Source organism: Schistocerca cancellata, chromosome 1 (assembly GCF_023864275.1).
Source record: "Schistocerca cancellata isolate TAMUIC-IGC-003103 chromosome 1, iqSchCanc2.1, whole genome shotgun sequence".
Classification (NCBI taxonomy): Eukaryota; Metazoa; Arthropoda; class Insecta; order Orthoptera; family Acrididae; genus Schistocerca; species Schistocerca cancellata.
In genome coordinates this window covers 163,760,504-163,779,936 of record NC_064626.1, presented here as the reverse complement: position 1 = coordinate 163,779,936, position 19,433 = coordinate 163,760,504, and the positions used below count along the sequence as shown (strand labels likewise).

The window sequence follows — 19,433 nt, the reverse complement described above, 5'->3', positions numbered from 1 at the left end:
CTCGGCTAATCCCGCGCGGCGTCCAAATGCTAACGATGAAAATTTCTTCAACCACTGGATTCCGCAGCGGCCACTTCCAAGTCGAGCACCATCGCACGTGCGCGCATTAGCGACCTCTGCTAGGGATGCAGTCAAAACAGATACCCAGTGGACCCTTCGTAACAGCTCGGACGAAATGAACCTCAGATTACATCTGCTGGGACCTTGTCCAAAATAGCAACAGGAGATTCCTACATTGCTCTCATCGTTCATGACCCGAATATGAAACTAACTTTGGCATCTTTTGATCACCGGCTCGTCGTTGTCTGGTAATATTTGTTCCCGCTGATGACAACAGGAATTTCGAGGCGCACATGAACTGCCAACTTTATCTTCTGGAACTCAAGCAGGAAAGGAGAGGGTTAGTGCGTTGTGGAGCCGACAAGCAGCGTTTAACTGCTAGTCGAGAGGCAGCAGCGAGGAAAACAGGCTGATTGCTGGAAGACAGGCTGTCAGGGTCGGACGGTGGGGAAATCCGCTGGAGTTCCTGGAAACGTGACGGCGGTCCAGCTCCAGGACGAAGGTATCCATACTGGATCCCAAGAAACACCTTGAATGGAAATGATCGAAAGACACTCTTCTTGGATGGAAGCTTATAATAACTTCTGAATATAAGGAAACAGCGGCTGTCAATTGAATACACAACTTATGATATTAATGACACAGATTACACCTGTCTTCAAATATCCCAATCTCCCAGGCGGCTACATACTCTTCATTAGAACCAAGTTCGCGTGCCCGCCTTGTACGTTCATTTCTTTCTGTCCAGAGATGCTGTTTTCTCCTATCGCGTTCTCGCCCATTTCACTCTTCTTGGCCTCAGCACATTTCTCAGTTTCTAAATACACACCAGCCTGATTCCTTAAACATACGAAATGAGGTGCTCCACCACAGAATAGGTGAAGGAAGGATTATGTGGAAAACGTTAAACATCAGGAAGTAATTCTCACGCTACTAGGTGGAGCCTTAGAGACCAAAAATTGTAAGGGAAGACGAGTTTGGAATATACGCAAGAAATAATTGGGAACTTGTAGTGTAGGTGATATTCTGATTTGGAAACATTGTAGGAGAGGAAAAAGTGGCGATCAGAATGAAACCAGTCACAAGACTGAATCCCTTCCGCTCCTCCCTCGCCTAAAAGAAAACAAAGAGAGAGAGAGAATAATGATTCCTCAGTCTACAAGGTAACCTCATCACTAAAAGTATAAGAAACAGTCATTGCTTAAATGTACGTGACATTTTTAATATCTCAGATCGCGAAGATGGCAAGTCAGTGACATTATAATCAATATATGATTATTCTAACGGCACAACGTATGGAAACAGCTTTCAAGAACGATTGGCGGAGCTTCCAGCAACTGCAACTGTTTGATGAATAAGCATAGAGAAACTTCTGTAACCAAATATTACATTTCTTTTTTAGTTGTGTAGTCACGTAGCACTTGTTGAAGGAAATGGTATATGTTCGGTACACGTGGAATGTACTTACATTCTTTCTAAACGTATAAATTACAAGAACCTTTCATGAGCGTAAAAACTGACAAGGATGATATAATTGTAGAAGTAATGAAACGGCTATTTTATGTATTAGAAAACCAGTGCTTGTAGACCCCTGATTCGACGATTGCGTGAGAATTCAGTCTGTCCCGTTTTGAACAATCTCAATGTGTGTCCCTGTGTGTGTGCGCGCACGCATGTGTGTGTGTGTGTGTGTGAGAGAGAGAGAGAGAGAGAGAGAGAGAGAGAGAGAGGGAGAATTTGAGATGTACAAGTCCATTTAACGTTATGTTTTTTTATGGATAAAATACGTATAGCATAGATACAGTTTCAGACAGCACAAGAACAACGATTTAAAAAATAATCGCGGTCTTTGTATCTGTCTGAATCGTTAAACTTCCTAAGTGTATCATATTATATCATTAGTTGTATCCAAGTCAGTTCTCTCAGGGATCAACAAACAACAGCCAGAGAGAAGTTGTATTTTCATGGGAGAAAACCTGCCACGTACCGCTGTAGCCTTTGGCTACTGTCCACAGCCGTAAGCGACGTACGTAACTCGCTTTCGGAAATTATGTCATTTAACAGGACGCAGAGATTACGCGGCTGCGCACAGGAATGTTAAAACGCTGAGCATGTTTAGACCTAGCAAGTGGCTTCGTTGTGTTTTGACAACATGTTTTGTCTGTGTGTTCGCAGAAAACCGCAGAATTCCATCGAGAAAGGCAACAGCTCGTCATGCTGAGCTAGGGCAACGCACCTCCAAGGTAAGCTGCCTCCCACTCTATCTCGTAGCCAACTTTCAAAGAAAATCGCCTCACTAATGTCTAACAACAAATGGTCTAGACGATATCATTTCCTTACGTACAGGGAACAAAAATGTAAGATTTCTTTCAAACAATAAAGACGTTAAATCGTAACAGGGTATATGAATAAAAACGCCTTCAGTCACAATTTTTTCGTGTTTTATTAAAACACACGAAGCATTTCGGTTCCTGTGGGTCAATCTTCAGATACAGATCGTCTAACACAAAATTTACATTTACTCTTGAGTGAGTTGAAATGCATGTTTCTGTTATGAGAAAGTTAAACGTTACGTTTTGTATTTCGTGAATCAAATGCGGAAAAAATGCGAGGAACAGTGGAAAAACTGTGAAAAACTTAACCGTACTAACAAGGACGAACGTTTTTGACCTTGTGAGACCCGTAGACGTTGGTTTATTCGTTCTATTGCCGTACATCACGTCACTCACGGCGCACGTTTGTTTACACATTTCAGTTTTTTTAAAATACTTCACACTTGTACTGTACTTCAACATGTTATGATCGAAGACGTTTATCACTTAGTGCCAGAGACATGGTCAGAGGTCTGAGTATTAAGAAGTTGACCTGTGCAAGGAGTAAATTTAAAACAAGACTTTTAACTATGGCGAGTGAAATATTTATGTTCATTTGACATAAATTCAGGTTTTTTGATTTTGTGGAGGTATATTTCTAGTTGTTCTAAGAGATTTAGGGTCTTAATATTGGCTTCATTGTGTAGCATCACCAAATTGTTTTCTAACCTGTTGATAACATGTTTGGTTTTTAGTATATGCTGGGCAATAACTGATTTTTCGAAGGGGCGGAGTCTGAAAAGCATTCACGTGTTCTTGGAAACGGGTTTAGAAATTTCTGCCTGTTTACCTACATATTATGTAGGTCATCTGGGGCATGTTACTTTAAACACTCCACTGCTGCTGTATTTTTGATAATCTCTTTTTATGCTGTGCACTAATAAGTGTCCTGACTTACGATTAGCGGAGATTACAATTGTTACATTGTTTTCTGAATAGGGTTGCACTGAATAAACCAACGTATGCTGAACCTCAAAAGGTTAAAAATGTTCGTCTTTGTTTGTTCGGTAAATTTTTCACTGTTTTTCCACTGTTTCTCGGTTATCTCCCCCATTTTGATTCACGAAATACAAAACCTAACATCTATCTTTCTCATAACAGGAACACGCATTTCAGCTCACTCAAGAGCAAGTTTAATTTACGTATTAGGCGCTTTGCACCTGACGGTGGACCCGCAAAGCCCGAAACGCAACCTGTAATTTTAAAAAAACACGAAAAAATGATGAATGAAGGCATTTTTATTCTCACTTTCTGTGTACTGAATACAGTCACGTTCACAGCTGGAAAATATGGAAAAAACTCAATTAAACCATAAACTTTGAGACTAAAGCGACTGCTAAAACAGGCTCTCTCGAAAATTGTTTGTAATATTGTTCCATAGGTTTTGATATACTGATTGCTGTGTTTGTCGCTCTGGTGACGCAAATTGAAACTGATCACAAGTGGTACTGAAGTATCATAAGTGACGTCACATCGAGTAGCCCACACTGTATTATCTTGCATGTAGGTCACCAGTCTTGATTTACTGCCAGTCAGCAGTTCTTCCTGTCTTGTCCTAATCGTCTCATCTGTAAATGTCTACATCTAACTAACACCATTACCTGTTATCTTTTATTTTAGAGAATTGTCTTTTTCATTCATCTCTTGTTATCGGTTTTTGTCTATTCGCTATCGATACCGAAGATCTAAAGCTTCATCTTCAAGCACTTAATCTCAGCTGGATGAAATTTCCAGTCCTCTAATAACAACGCCACACTATGCTGGATAATAATAACCGGATATACGATCTCTATTGCCAAACTCAGGTGCCGTAGATGAAGCCTTAGACATTCTTAAGCGATAAAAAGTAGGCAAATGTCAGTAAACATAGTTGACTGAGGACAGGAACAATCATTATTCTCCAGAATACAATTTTAAACAGTTAACGTACACAGTTTCCAGAAGTCAGGAAACAACTACAAATAGTCCACTGCCACTACAAATTATCCCTGCTATTGCTCTTTATAATAACAAGTTAACTACTCGTTGTTGCTATGTCTTCGTAGCAACCTACCATTCGGCAGTTAAAGGTTTCCTATGGATATCTTTGGCAATCTGTCCTTTCTAATGACTCTCCATTTCGCATTTAACTTGTCCACTTAATTTTTAACAAGTTAACTACTCGTTGTTGCTATGTCTTCGTAGCAACCTACCATTCGGCAGTTAAAGGTTTCCTATGGATATCTTTGGCAATCTGTTCTTTCTAATGACTCTCCATTTCGCATTTAACTTGTCCACTTAATTTTTAATATCATTAGACTATAATAAAAATTGGTATTAATATTATTATTTCTGTGGCACATGTTTTATAGCTGTTATGATTTAACTAATTCTGTTGATATTCTTTGTCATATATTTTATATTGTAACTTTATTCCCTGTGTTGTCGGATCAGACAAAAAGTCAAACAGAAACGAGTCGAGTAAAAGGGGCAGTCAAATGAAAACCGAACGCCGGCCACAACGAGACAATGGAATGGCTCTATTCAAAAGTAATCACCACACGCATTAAGACATTTATCCCACAGGGAGACGAGACTATCAGTTCATATTTCTAGAACGTGGTCTGCCGCTGACGGGTCCACAACTGCACCCCCTCCGACTGAAACCGTCATCCATGCTTGTCTCTCTTCAGGTGAAAAAAATACGTGGAAACCACACGGTAAAGTATCGGGGCAGTATGGAGCATGTTGCAGTGTTTCTCAACAAAATCACAGAAGCGTATCCTTCGTGCTATAGGCAGTGTGTGGGCGGGCGCTATCGTGAAACGGTATGATTCCGTCCGACAGCATTCCAGGGCGTTTTCGCTCTAAGGCACGTCGCAGTTTCTGCAAAGTGTCTTCATAGCGCTGCACACCGAGGAACTTGATGAGGAGAAAGCCCCTGCAGTCGAACGAGAACATCATATGACCTTACCGGAACTTGTCTGAACAGATGTGGGTTTTCTCTGGCGGGGGAGATGTGGAATGTTTCCACTGTTGGCCTAAAAGTTTGCCCCCTGGCTGTTCAAAATGCTGGTACCGGCCTCTGTGGCCGAGCGGTTGTAGCCGCTTCAGTCTGGAACCGCGCGACCGCTACGGCCACAGATTCGAATCCTGCCTTGGGCATGGATGTGTGTGATGTCCTTAGGTTAGCTAGGTTTAAGTAGTTCTAAGTTCCAGGGGACTGACGACCTCAGATGTTAAGTCCCATAGTGCTCAGAGCCATTTTGAACCTTTTTTCTGTCGGGCGGAATCGTCCTGTTGCGCTATAAAGCCCGCTCCCCACGCAGCCAGTCGGATAGCAACACTTCAGCTATTTGGTTGGGGACTCTGCAACATCCTCCGTACAGCCCGAAACTTTCACCGTGTGATTTTCAATTCTTTGGCGACCTGAAGAAAGACACGCGTGGAAGTAGTTTTGAGCCGGACGAGGAAGTGCAAGAATGGCTATGGTTGTGGATTCGGCAGCGACTGAGCGCCTTGTACGAAGCAGGAATTTTCGTCTCGTCTCCGAATGAGATTATTGTCTTAACGCGTTTGGTGATTACGTTTGAATGTAATCATTCCATGGTCCCGTTGTGGCACGTGTTGGGTTTTCATTTGACTGCCCTTCATAAATATGGAGCAACTTTTGTGGGAAAATACATCCCATTGTTCAGTTCCCCACACCATCCGTACAAACACTTTTCTCTCGACGTCACGCTTTTGTGAGTTATAGTCACGACCGAACTCAGAGTCGGGAAGTAATTTTGCACGCGGTGAAGTGTTACCACACCATTACGGCCACGAGCAGACACGGGAGAGAAGCCTAGAAGAATCTCGCAGTACGTTCGGCGACAAGGTGAAGGCAAAGTCGCGGGCAGGCTGCCAGGAAAAGCCGCGGAAAGCGGCGGTCGCGGTGAGAAAACAGGAAAGCACGGCCGAGCGGCAGCGACACCTGATAGCCGCGTGTAGACTGTTCCTCAGCAGACCCGCTGCTGCCCCCCCGTCTGCCGCTTCTGATAGCCGCTCTCCACTGTCTGCCCCTCACGTCCACCAACTTATGCTACTTGCTCATTTCTCTGTCGCTATTAACCGTTTTCTGCAAAGAGGATATCCGCGGATCGCACCTCAGAAACAATAAAATCCTTATTAAATCTCGGTTTGTATTTAAGAACAGTTTCAAAATGGCTCTGAGCACTATGGGACTTAACTTCTGAGGTCATCAGTCCCCTAGAGCTTAGAACTACTTAAACCTAACTAACCTAAGGACATCACACACACCCATGCCCGAGGCAGGATTCGAACATGCGACCGTAGCGGTCGCGCGGCTCCAGACAGTAGCGCCTATAACCGCTCGGCCACCCTGGCCGGCAGAAAAGTTTCTCAATTGAAAATATTATTTACACGCACACTCATCACACTTTAGAAGAATTAAATCATAAAATAGCACCGGCTGGTATTTTCTGCAGCCTATCTAAGGCATCTGACTGTATCACAGTGTTCTAGATAAACAGAGGTTTTATGCAATTGATAATATAGCCAACCAATGGACAACGCCATATCTAACCAAAAGAATGCAGACAATTGTAATTAGTAAATCAACCATATAGCCCGGGGACATAATTCCGACTAGGGAGATATCATGTATGGCATTCCTCAAGGGTCAGTGTTAGGTCAGCTACTGTCCCTTATCTGTGTAATCGATATTCCGTCTAATATACGCTGAAGAGCTAAAGAAATGGTACACCTGCCTAATATTGTGAAGGGCCCCCGCGAGCACGCAGAAGTGCCTCAACACCGCTTGGTATGGACCCTGAAGTAGTGTTGAAGGGAATTAACACCATGAATCCTGCGGGGCTGTCCATAAATCCATACCAGTACGAGGGGGTGAGGATCTTTCTGAACAGCGCGTTGAAAGGCATCGCAGATATGCTCAGTAACGTTAGTGGCCAGCGGAAGTGTTTAAACTCAGAAGAGTTTTCCTGGAGACACTGTAGCAATTCTGGACGTGTGGGGTGCCGCATTGTCCTGCCGGCATGGCCCAAGTCCGTCGGAATGCACAATGGACATGATGCAGGTGTCCATACAGGATGCTTTGTACGAGACACCTGTCAGAGGCGTATCTAGACGTATCAGGGGTCCCATATCACTCCAACTGCACACGCCCCGCACCATTACAGAGTCTCCACCAGCTTGAACAGAGCCTTGCTGAAATGCAGCGTCCATGGATTCATACCCGTAAACTTCCAGCCGCTCGATACAATTTGAAACAATCGTCCGACCGGGCAATATGTTACCAGTCATGAACAGCCCAATGTAGGTGTTGACGGGTCCAAGAGAAGTGTAAAGCTTTGTGTCGTTCAACGGTACACGAGTAGGCCTTCGGCTCAGAAAGCCCATGTCGATGATGTGCCGTTGAATGGTTCGCGCGCCGCCACTTGTTGATGGCCCAGTATTGAAATCTGCAGCAATTTGCGGAAGGGTTGCACTTCTGTCACGTTGAACGATTCTCTTGAGTCGTCGTTGGTCCCGTTTTTTCAGGATCTTTTTCCGGCAGCAGCGATGTCGGAGATTTCATGTTTTACCGGATTCCTGATGTTCACGGTACACTTGTGAAATGGCTGTACGGGAAAATCCCCACTTCATCGCTACGTCGGAGATTCTGTGTGCCATCGCTCGTACGCCGACTGTAACACCAAGTTCAAACTCACTTAAATCTTGGTAACCTACCATTTTAGCAGCAGTAACCGATCTAACAACTGCGCCAGACACTTGTTGTCTGATGTAGGTGTTACCGACCGCAGCACCTTATTCTGCCTGTTTACATATCTGTGTATTTGAATACGCATGCCTATACCAGTTTGTTTGGCGCTGTAGTACCCACCAAGGAGAATGACGTCTTTTTGCGGATGACGCTAGTATTGTAATCAATCGAAGCATGCACACAACAACAATAAAAATGGTAAACAATATTCTTAAAAGTATCAATGTCTGGTTTTCTACAAATAATCTCGCTCTCAATTTAAAAAAAAATAATACAAAATATTCAGTTCTGTACGTCTAGAAGTACTTCACTAGTAATAAGGGTAATACATGGTGAGGAAATAATAAATACGATCGAAACTTCAAGATTCTTAGGTGTCCATATTGATGAGAATTTAAATTGGAAAAAGCACTTTTGTGACGTCAAAAAATCTTAGTTAAACCACATTTGCACTTAGAATCATTGCAAATGTTGGGGAGAAAAAAATTAGTAAGTTGACATATTTTGGATATTTTCGTTCGACAACATCACATGCATTAATGTTCTGGGGTAACTCATATTTAAGAAAGACGTTTTCATTGCTCAAAAAAGTGCTGAAAGAATAATACATGGTGCTTATCTTGTAGATATCTCTTTAAGAAGGAGGGCAATTGACTACTGCTTCACAACATATTTATTCCCTCATGACGTTTGTTGTAAACAATCCACTGGGGTTCAAAAGGATCAATGATATGCAAAATTTCAATACCAGAAGCATTGCACCACCATAAGGGTGTCTTTACAACAAGAATAAGCGGCACGATGCCCGCAACTAAAATTTTTGATCACTTACCCAGTGATAGAAAATGCCTGACCGATAGTAAAGTAAAATTTTGAAAACTATAAGTTTCTCATTGGCAATTACTCCTATTCCGTAGAAGAATTTCTATTAACCTCGTACTCCGATGTGGGTCAAATGATTTCGAAACAGAGGTTTGGCTGAAGATCTAAGTTTAAATTTTGAAACTACAAACTTCAAAAATCAAAACAATAATCAGCAGTAAAATTGCCAACTGTATACCTCTGGCGGTCGGGGGACGTAGCTGTTTCTTCAGCTGCCTCAGTCTACCACAGGACCGCAACCATTTCAGAAAACACGCAGTACACTCATAAACTGCGAAAGCAACAAGTCAGTTCATACAGAGCAGCTATATGGTTTCAGCCGTCCGGCGGAAAAGAGGGCTTTGGCTTTTCGTGTAAATGCATACAAATGTAGCACCAATAAACACGGAAGCGAGTTACGTGTTTAGTCAGCGACAACAGCGCCGTAGGAAATCCAGTGGCCTTCTGGCGAGCTAACTAGCCGAGGGCACTGAACCCCGACCTTCCTTAGCCCGTGTTTGTTAATTCGTCCGCTTTAACACCTGCCGTGTTAGGCAACGCTCCGTCTCTGATGACTGCCGTGCGGGCGATGTCGTAAACACTTCAGGTGCCCTGGAGTGGGCACCGGGAAGTCCGAAAACAAATAACACGTTATGTACGTTTAGTGCGCACAGCAGCACATTTTCCACAAACTGATTTTGAGAGAGAACTTTCGTCTATGTATGCTATGAATTTCCTTAGAACCACAGAGTTTACATGAAGGTGTGGTTACTACAAGCGGAAATAAAAGATGTTTAAATGAATATAGCCATAGCTTGGCCATGTCAACGATTAACTTTATTGTAGAGTATAAATGTTTTGAGTATTCTATAGTTATCTTCCGTGAAGCTACATATTTACTGCCATACGTTCATCGACTGCCTCCAGTGACATATATTTCGTTATTTCCTGCAGGGAGGGGGTGTTCAAAATGAACTACACCGGAAAATATAAAAGGTAATCAAAAAGTTTCCGGTCGAAGGCCGTGCAGTTCACAATCGGTATGCCAATCAGGCAGTGAGGCAATCATCCCACCGAGAAACTAGGTTGAAAATATATGTTTGGTGAAGCACCCTGTCCTGCTGCGATTTTCTCTGCCTCGTGATGACTAGGTGTTGTGTGCTGTCCTTAGGTTAGTTAGGTTTAAGTAGTTCTAAGTTCTAGGGGACTGATGACCTAAGATGTTAAGTCCCATAGTGCTCAGAGCCATTTGAACCATTTTTTGTCCTGCTGCGTGAAGAAGTCCATAAATGCCTGCTGCAAGACCTCGTCCGACAGGAATTGTCGGCCCTACAAGGCGTTTTTTAAGTGACAGAAGGCGTGATAATCGTATGGGGAGAGATTAAGTCGAATGCTCGAACGTCTCTCACTTGTGTTTAGGTAACACCTGCTTGACGATATTTGAGTTACGGAGACGTGCGTAACCTGAAGTAGCAGCACGGTAGTTTTCAACGGACCTGCTGCCACATACACATTTTCATCCTCTGATTAACGTCTACCGGTGTCTGTCCTTCGGCAGCCATATTTCGACACTTCTGGTAATAACGTCACCATTGTTCACATTCCCGCATTTATCGCACGAATCTCGGATAGACACCAAGGCCACACTAATCCCTTGCTTACATGTTGGTGCCTTATATACCCGCATCCGAGTCGTGCTACGTTGCATATACGTTTGCTATCAAACGAATCGTTTTTCACCGCTCCTTACATTTCATACAGTTCAAGATAGGCAACCCAGCTTACATCATGTACCGCAGATGCAGAAGATTTAAGTTGGGTTGCATCTCTTAAGGTGCATGAAATATTGTTTGGGCCAGTTTTATTTTATCGGTACAGTACAAGTTGATATCCATGCTTCCCCTAAACCACTTGACAAGAAAGGAAGGACGATCAGGCTTTAACATCTCATTGGCGACGAGATTGCTAGAGATGGAACATAAGCTCGGAATGGGACAACAGAGCGGCCATGCCCGTCTCAAATGAAAAATTCCAGAATTTTCCCTAAGCGATTTAGAGAAAGCACAAGAAGTCTAGATGGCCAGACAAGGAGTCGGCATAAAATCATTTCCAGAAATTACCAGAATTGTTTCTTTTCATAGGGAAAAGCCGATCACCTTTCCTCATTCACGACGAATCATAGTTGGGATCCATCTGTAACGACTTAAATGTCAATAGGCTTTAAATGTAATCTACCTACAAGTTTTTTACACATTTGGAAAATGCACTTTTTGACTTGGAGATAGATAATTAGTCCAGATTCCGTGAATGCAGAATGTGCAGTTTCAAGGTGTGCGTAAACACGAATCACAGTCAACAGCGTTACTCGGTCCAAGTTGCTCTGTGGAGGGACTTGGAATTTAATCCAGGTCATTGCAACAAGGCTTGAAGACCAAGAACTTCACGCTACCACCTCACCTCACCATGCTGGCCAAATGCCGGCAGATTTATTCCATGATCAGGATTCGAACCGACTACCTCCGAGGCAAGCGCCATCAGAAAGGCGTGTAGTGATCACGGCTGCAGTGGCGGTTACCGTGAGGAGAAAGAGTAGATCGAGCAAGATAGCTGGATAGGATCTTCATTTTGTTGACCCCAGTACATGTAAAATAGTTAAAATTCTGTAATAGTGTGTGTAACATGTCTTGCTATAGCAAACAGGTCCCACCTCCCCCTCCCCTCCCAAGTTCTATTAGTCACTCCAGATCCTCGAACGCCATGCACTCTGCCTCAGCAGCCGCGCGGGATAGCCGTGCGGTCTCGGCGCCTTGCCATGGTTCGCGCGGTTCCCCCGTCGGAGGTTCGAGTCCTCCCTCGGGCACGGGTGTGTGTGTTGTCCTTAGCGAAAGTAAGAGTAAGTAGTGTGAAAGCTTAGGGACCGATGACCTCAGCAGTTTGGTCCCATAGGAAATTACCATCACCACTCTGCCTCACCTTCCGCATCCGATTATCTTCCTCCACATGGATCCTTTACCAAATCATCAAATTCCCACCTCTCCTCAGTCATACTGAACACCTCCAAACAACTTATACAGTCCGAAGCCTTGACTCTAATATCCTGTACTTTCCCTTCTACTATCCGTCTCTAGTATGCTGCCGCCCCTCTACCAATACATCCCACCAACCCTATACCTACACACCCTCCACATACTCTGCCAAAGAAACTTCAACAGTCTCCCCCTCCCAGCTCATGAACTCAATCCAGACATTTACCCATCCTACCAACTTTAAACCCACCCCACCTGTTCCCTCTCCCTCCCTTCGCCAAATTTTCCTATCGCCTTTTTTCCTCCTCCTGCCCCTCTTTCCTAGCCCCTTTTCCACACAAAATTTTGCCCTCACTGGTACACCTTGTAGTCCACCCCGTCTTGTATCCCAACAGCCACTCCTACCCCATCGTTAGATCCGCACCAGTCCATCCATGTTCAACCTTCCTTCTTCTACCTGCCTCGACGACCAACCTTTATCCCTTCAACAATAATATACCGTCCCCAAGGCGGATCCTTCCAGTTTTAGCGCCAGCGAGGTGCGTCTTTTTAACATCAGCGCTCTGCATCGTGATTTTTTAAATGTACTCTTATTGTATTTTCTTTTTGCCTTTTATTACAACTTTAGTTTTAATTAAAAGCGAAGAAAGTTATGTTTCTTATATAGAAAAATTTCCCTTATCATCCTTAAATTGTTTTTTTTTAATTCACTATAAATATCTCGCCTTTCTGTTCAGTTTTTTTTCATCTCATTTAGAATTTGTTGTCGTTTGGCTGAAGAGCGAGTTGACTGTACTGCTGACAACCCATATGGGGTGAAGGTGGTTAAAATACCAATAAAGGAAGAAAACAGTACACGGACAGAAGGTCAAAATTCGATGCCAGCAAATAAATAAAAATAATAGTAAAAGATAAGATGGAATAAAGTAAACAGAAAGAGCCGCGTGGACGTACAGTCGGGACGTAACTGCGCTGCAGACTGCGAGTTGCGTGCGGGTCCGTCACGGCAGGTGACTTGGGTGTCCATCAGTTGGATGCCACCAGGGCGGCCAAGGACGTGGAGAAGCGGCCGTGAGAACGGGGGCCTACAGCTCTTGACAGCCGCTGCTGCCTTTCTTTTCCCCAGAAAGGCATGCGGTGCACCGGAACTGACAACTCTTCAGGTAGACCGCCTGCAACCTGGTACGAGCCACTGGGTAAAAGTCTGCTCTCGCCTCCTCAATTTAGCGGTAGCACTTTTGAGTACCAACCTCCACAAACCATGGACCTTGGGGTCGCTCGGGTACCTCAACGATACAGACAGCCGTACAGCAGCCGCGAATATACTGGAGGGGTATCTGTGGAGAGGCTACGCTAATACAGGGTCCTCTATCCTTCTTGACTTGCAAAAGTAGCTATTTGTCCAGAAGCAAAATAAAAAATGTACCGAGGAAATGTTAGCTAGCTACCAGGGGGACTTCAACCAGCATTGTTGGCTTTCTTGTAACTTCGTACGTTAAGAAGATGTGACCAGCTAGACGTTTTTTTTAAAAGCCTCTTGTATTTTTATTCTTAACCCAGTTCCTCTTCTCAAGACCTGATCAAAAACGTATCACAGTCTACCATTCATATAAATGTGACGTAATGAAAAAGATAACAAAAAGTGCATTTTGACTTTCCTGTACTAGAACACTGTGCAAGTATCCGGGGTAGAGTAATTCACCCACTGGAGAGTTGATAGTAAACAAATGGAAACACAAGATAAAAGCACATGTCATTCAGAGAACCGTCTTCGGCTGAAGGTTTATGTGAGTACAATACACAGGGTGAAGCAGAACTCCACCATCATTTCAGAAGTAGTAATATGGAGCAAAACGAGGAAAGAAGTCTTGTAAACATGGGCTGTAAAATGCACATCTTAACAGCTATGAACACTTGTTCAGTAGAAGATATGTAGTTCAGAAAAGCGAGGATGGACAAGGGTGCATAACCTGAAGATATGCGCTTTAAAGCCCATGTTTACTGGACTTTTTTTCTTGTTGTCTTCCATACCATGACCACTCAAAAAACGGAAAGCAAGAACATTTCAGTAGAAGAGATGTGTTTCACTCTAGCGAGGTGAACAAGTGCTCATACTCGCAGCTCCTAAGGTTTGCATTTTAGATCCCAAGTATACTAGACATTTGTTTCTTGTTTTCGTTCATGCTACCAGCTCTGAAACATTGTCGGTGGAGTTCTGGTTCACCATGTACACTAACAAAGAGAAGACAGAAATGTTACTCATCTATGAAGAATCTTAGCACAATATTAATCGCAAGAATATATTTGTACGTTTGGTTAATGTCAATTCCAGTAAATGGGTATGACGAAACACCAGGTTTGAAGAGATAAAAAGTAACAAAAATCCAGTGGAGATGCTTGTAACATAAACGCATCCGCAAAGTAAATATTGTACTAGGTTTCCCAGGAGGACTGTGCAGTATTCAGGGATACGTCAGGGACGATCGTTCCAAGCAAAATTCCTATAAATATGGGCTCTCAAACGCATACCTCAAGAGCTTTGAGAGCTATGAGCACTTCTTTAACTTCGATACTGTGAAACAAATCTCTTCTACTGCACCCTCATTGCTTTCCGTACTTTATGAGCTGGCGGTGTGGACCAGTATAAGGAAAAAATTTCCAGTAAACATGGCCCCTAAAGTGCATGCCTTACGAGTTACGAGAATTTGTTCATCTTCGCTATTGTGAAATTCATCCCTTCTACTGAAAAAGAGCTTAACAGCTGTTAAAGTATGTTTTGTGTTAGCAGAAGAGCTAGCACCGTGTTACGAGTGGAGGCCGAAATGCACGCGTTTTAGCTCACGCAGGCTGGCGTGAGGAGGGAAGAACCATACTGACGTGAGGTCTGGAACATGACAAGGAATGAGAATTCAGAAAGCGGACGTAATTAGTTTAATACTTAACTTTAATCCATTAATGATGAACGTCGCTCTTGACGGTACATGATTCACAAAGTAATTATAGTAACTGAATATGGCGCCTTGCTAGGTCGTAGCAAATGACGTAGCTGAAGGCTATGCTAAACTGTCGTCTCGGCAAGTGAGAGCGTATGTAGACACTGAACCATCGCTAGCAAAGTCGGCTGTACAACTGGGACGAGTGCTAGGGAGTCTCTCTAGACTAGACCTGCCGTGTGGCGGCGCTCGGTCTGCAATCACTGATAGTGGCTACAAGCGGGTCCGACGTATACTAACGGACCGCGGCCGATTTAAGGGCTACCACCTAGCAAGTGTGGTGTCTGGCGGAGACACCACAGTATGCTTTCTAGAACCCATGTTTAGTAGAGTTTTTTGCTCCAAATGAACGTTCCTATCCCTGAATATTGACCATTCCTCCTGAAACATCCTGTATTGCAGCAAGGATAAAAATTTTTAATCTGTTGAATATTTGTACTCTTGCTGCGGAAGATAGCCACACCAATAAATAAACGTTATTATTTTTTGTGTTTAGCGAGATGGGATTGACGTGAGAATCTGTGTCAAGGCATCACCATTATACACGAGTGTTCCTTCTTCCTCTGTCCTTCTCTACTTCCTCTTTCTCCTTCTCCTGGTTCTCTTCCTCTGCTTTAACCCTAAGGATGGTGAGAAAATGTAAAAATTTTGTGTTTCTTTCCTCATGAAGGTTCTAGTGGAGGTGATTTACCATTGCTTTTCCCCAAACTGTAGTGAAGATTACATCTGTCTCCTATGGAAAATTCTGTTTAATACCTGTAGAACACTGTTAAGTTTGTGTACTTTTAAATAGAACGAAGGAAGAGAATTTAACTGAGTGTCGTCCTTAGCCTAGTTCTCTCGAATATCCCCATGGACCTTGAAGGGTTAAACGTCCACATCAGACGTACAGATCACACTAACAGCTGTCTCATGACCTCACTCTTCCGAACATTAGGAAGTTGTCTGAGAGACAACAAGCAATAACAAACTTTCGGCAGCCAACTCCCAGCCCCTTTCATGCAAAATATTGTTGATACGCTTTTCGTATTACTCTCATATTTAAAGTTGCTACCTGCTATTGTAGCACCAGCAACCAGTTTACATCAAACACCCGGCCATCGAGAACGGTCCATATTGCCTTTTGTTTATTACGAAAGCCTTCTACTCGTGACCACAGCCGGTCTTCTGGTGAAAAGCATTTACCGCGTAATTCTGCGTACGGGCACGGATCGCTTGTCGTGAGGTCGTGTGACCGCGAACCGTTGCGAAGTAGCTATTCACGCAAAGCTTCCAGCAGCAGCTATTGCGTCGATAGCTTCCTAGAAGCAGGAGCCTCAGCAGGTGCGCACGTGGCGTCCACGTGGCCGCAGTTGCCTCAGTGGGCTTACGCACCACCTTCGGCTGCGTTCTCAGTGGCACCGATAACAGATGACGGACGCCTTCGTCAGAGGTCGTCCGATAACATTGGTCGACATCTTGGTCACGGTACGTCCGATCCGCTTCGTCAGTTTTTGGCGGGGTCAAGCAGGCAAGGTTAAGTTTGGTTAGAATCTATTCTGTGTGTGAAGTATGTTAGATGTAAACCTAGGATGGTTTAATTTTTTTTTTTTTTGTGGGATCTTAAATTTAAAAACTTCTCTCACACCGGCCTGATTTAGCTTCACTGACCAGGATAGTAAAAACATGCGTATGTTAAGGGAATTTTCATTCACAAAGCAGGCTTATCACATTCACACAGTTCAATACTGTTCTATCCTGATTAAATTGAGCTTAACTTAAATTCCATAAGGCAGTGAAGCAATTTCGAAGTCTCGGTGCGGCGAAAATTGTCAGTCGATCTCCTGGAAACATTTGTAATAATTATTAACTTTCGGTGATCACATGGGGAAGACCGGAGATCTGCTGGTAAGACCGTGTTAGCCTATTTATTTGAAGTAACTGGATATCTTGAGCATACAAAACTGCAGGTTCGTCCAGTGTAAATCAGACGTTCCCCACTGATCCCGTGCAATACAGCGTAGTAAGCAGACACTGTCAATAATAATCAGTTAAATAATACGCGAACACACTTACTTTAGTTTAGTTCATGTATTACATTCCTTCTCATACAGAATCTCATCAAGATGGCGACTAGCTCAACAATACATACACGTCCTCCTTCTTTCACGACTAATCGGCAAGCATTCCTTCATTCTTTTCATAAGAGAAAACATAGATAGCAGAGAAGCTATTCCATGGAGTAAATGGACGCTCCAAGTAATAATTGGGCTTGAAACTAGTTTGCATTGATAATCGGTAAGATAAGAAGAGATATTTCGAGATATGTACTGAGTTATATAATTTATAAAATTTCTGAAAATGTCGCGGAGAGACCGCTGCAAGAGACATTACAATGGGATGAATACCACGACGCTTCTGTGCTCGAAGACGAGAACTGCACTGCGGCTTTGGTATTAAAAACACGCCGAATGCAAGTAAATGAGCTGTAACTGTCTCGTAAATAACGTGGCAAGTACTGTACTCTCTTTCCGCGGTTAGAATAACGAGACAAGTTTTCAAGTGTATGAAACTAAGGTAGAAACGTTGTGTTACACGCTGGAGATGATTCATGATGCCCTCGAGTAGCAAGATTACAACGCTCTCTTTTGCTCTGTTTATTTGAAGTTGTGCAGGCATACGTCAATTAACATTAATGACTGCCATTCAGAAACGTGTGAAAGACAAGCCTAAAGCTTAGAATCCGGTACTCTGAACACATAAAGCACTGAAAAATGGAAACACAGACACCACACTTGCAAACCACTCCATAGACAATCACCATCCTCTGGTATAAAATGGTCGGCCGGAGTGGCCGTGCGGTTCTGGGCGCTACAGTCTGGAGCCGAGCGACCGCTACGGTCGCAGGTTCGAATCCTGCCCCGGGCATGGATGTGTGTGATGTCCCTAGGTTAGTTAGGTTTAATTAGTTCTAAGTTCTAGGCAACTGATGACCTCAGAAGTTAAGTCGCATAGTGCTCAGAGCCATTTGAAATTTTTTTTTTTGTATAAAATGTTAAGAAGCAGTAGTAGTAATCTGTAGGCAGCTATTACTCACCTACCACAACCCAAAAAGATCCACTACAGTAACTATAAGCTTAAGATACGCCAGGCTTCTCACTTGAAAAAATAATTCTTTGAAGTTGTAAGCCGGCCAGCGTGGCCGAGCGGTTCTAGGTGCTACAGTCTGGAACCGCACGACCGCTACGGTCGCAGGTTCGAATCCTGCCTCGGGCATGGATGTGTGTGATGTCCTTAGGTTAATTAGGTTTAAGTTCTAGGGGACTGATGACCTCAGAAGTTAAGTCCCATAGTGCTCAGAGCCATTTGAACCATTTTTTTTAAGTTGTAAATTATGCCTAAAATTTCGGATAAAGATTTTCCCTACTTGTGGTTTGCAATTAAGCTGCGATTTCAGTCCATATATTCCTAACTATATTATATTTTTCATACTCAGTATGCCACTAACTCACTCTTTCATGGAATAAACTTATCAGCTTCTCACTGTCCACACTTCGTGTGCGGCTGATCCCGGCGGAGGTTCGAATTGTCCCTCGGGCATGGGTGTATGTGTTCGTCCTTAGGATAATTTAGGTTAAGTAGTGTGTAAGCTTAGGGACTGATGACCTTAGCAGTTAAGTCCCATGAGATTTTACACACATTTGAACATTTTTGAACACTTCGTGTGTAAAAACCTCGGTCGATTTGACCGAAGGAGACAAATTGATTTGAATTTTCACCGATTGTCGCCCGAAGTCTCTACGTCCGGAAGACGAGATCGGCTGTAGTATGACCGCGCGAGTAGAGGCGTACTAATTTGAAAAGATCTAGAGATCTTCGACGGAATCTACCGACATCGGTGCCGTTGTGACCACATCCTTCCTTATTTGCCTCCAGCGAGGACTAACATCTGCATAATTCTGTCAAGACACTGCACGACATCACTTCCCTCTCTTCCTTTACCGGTGCCATGCTGTGTTTTGGACTATCGTGCCTCTGTAGGTCAGAAGGTAAGTGTCTGGCTGAAGACAAAAGTCTGGGTTTCAATCCCTTGGCCGTCCTTCTGTCACTTATAGCTTGTTTTACCTCTAGTACCGATCCGTGAATGTGAAATTTGCTACGTTGCCAAGCATAGTTCTGACAAGTGAGACCACATTAACCTAGATGTGCCTCGGCTTTGTAAATTACTTCAGTGGGGCATACGACTTCAAATAACAGCATGCCTACTGAAGCAGTGCGCTGTTCAAATCGAACTTAACGTTGAGGAATGCTTTATTTTTACCCTATTTTATTTCTGTGAACGATTATCATGTCCGTCGCCACTTTACCTTTACCTTAT

General features: G+C 43.4%; 1 protein-coding gene across 1 annotated transcript in view; it reads left to right on the top strand.

The window, feature by feature from the left end:
* Positions 1-19,433, top strand: part of LOC126168024 (protein Tob1-like) — a 152,888-nt gene that overhangs the window by 80,957 nt on the left and 52,498 nt on the right. Inside the window, exon 2 of the mRNA XM_049920524.1 lies at positions 2,236-2,303. The gene's annotated coding sequence lies outside the window, so the exon portion shown is untranslated. The remainder of the gene's footprint in view (positions 1-2,235; positions 2,304-19,433) is intronic.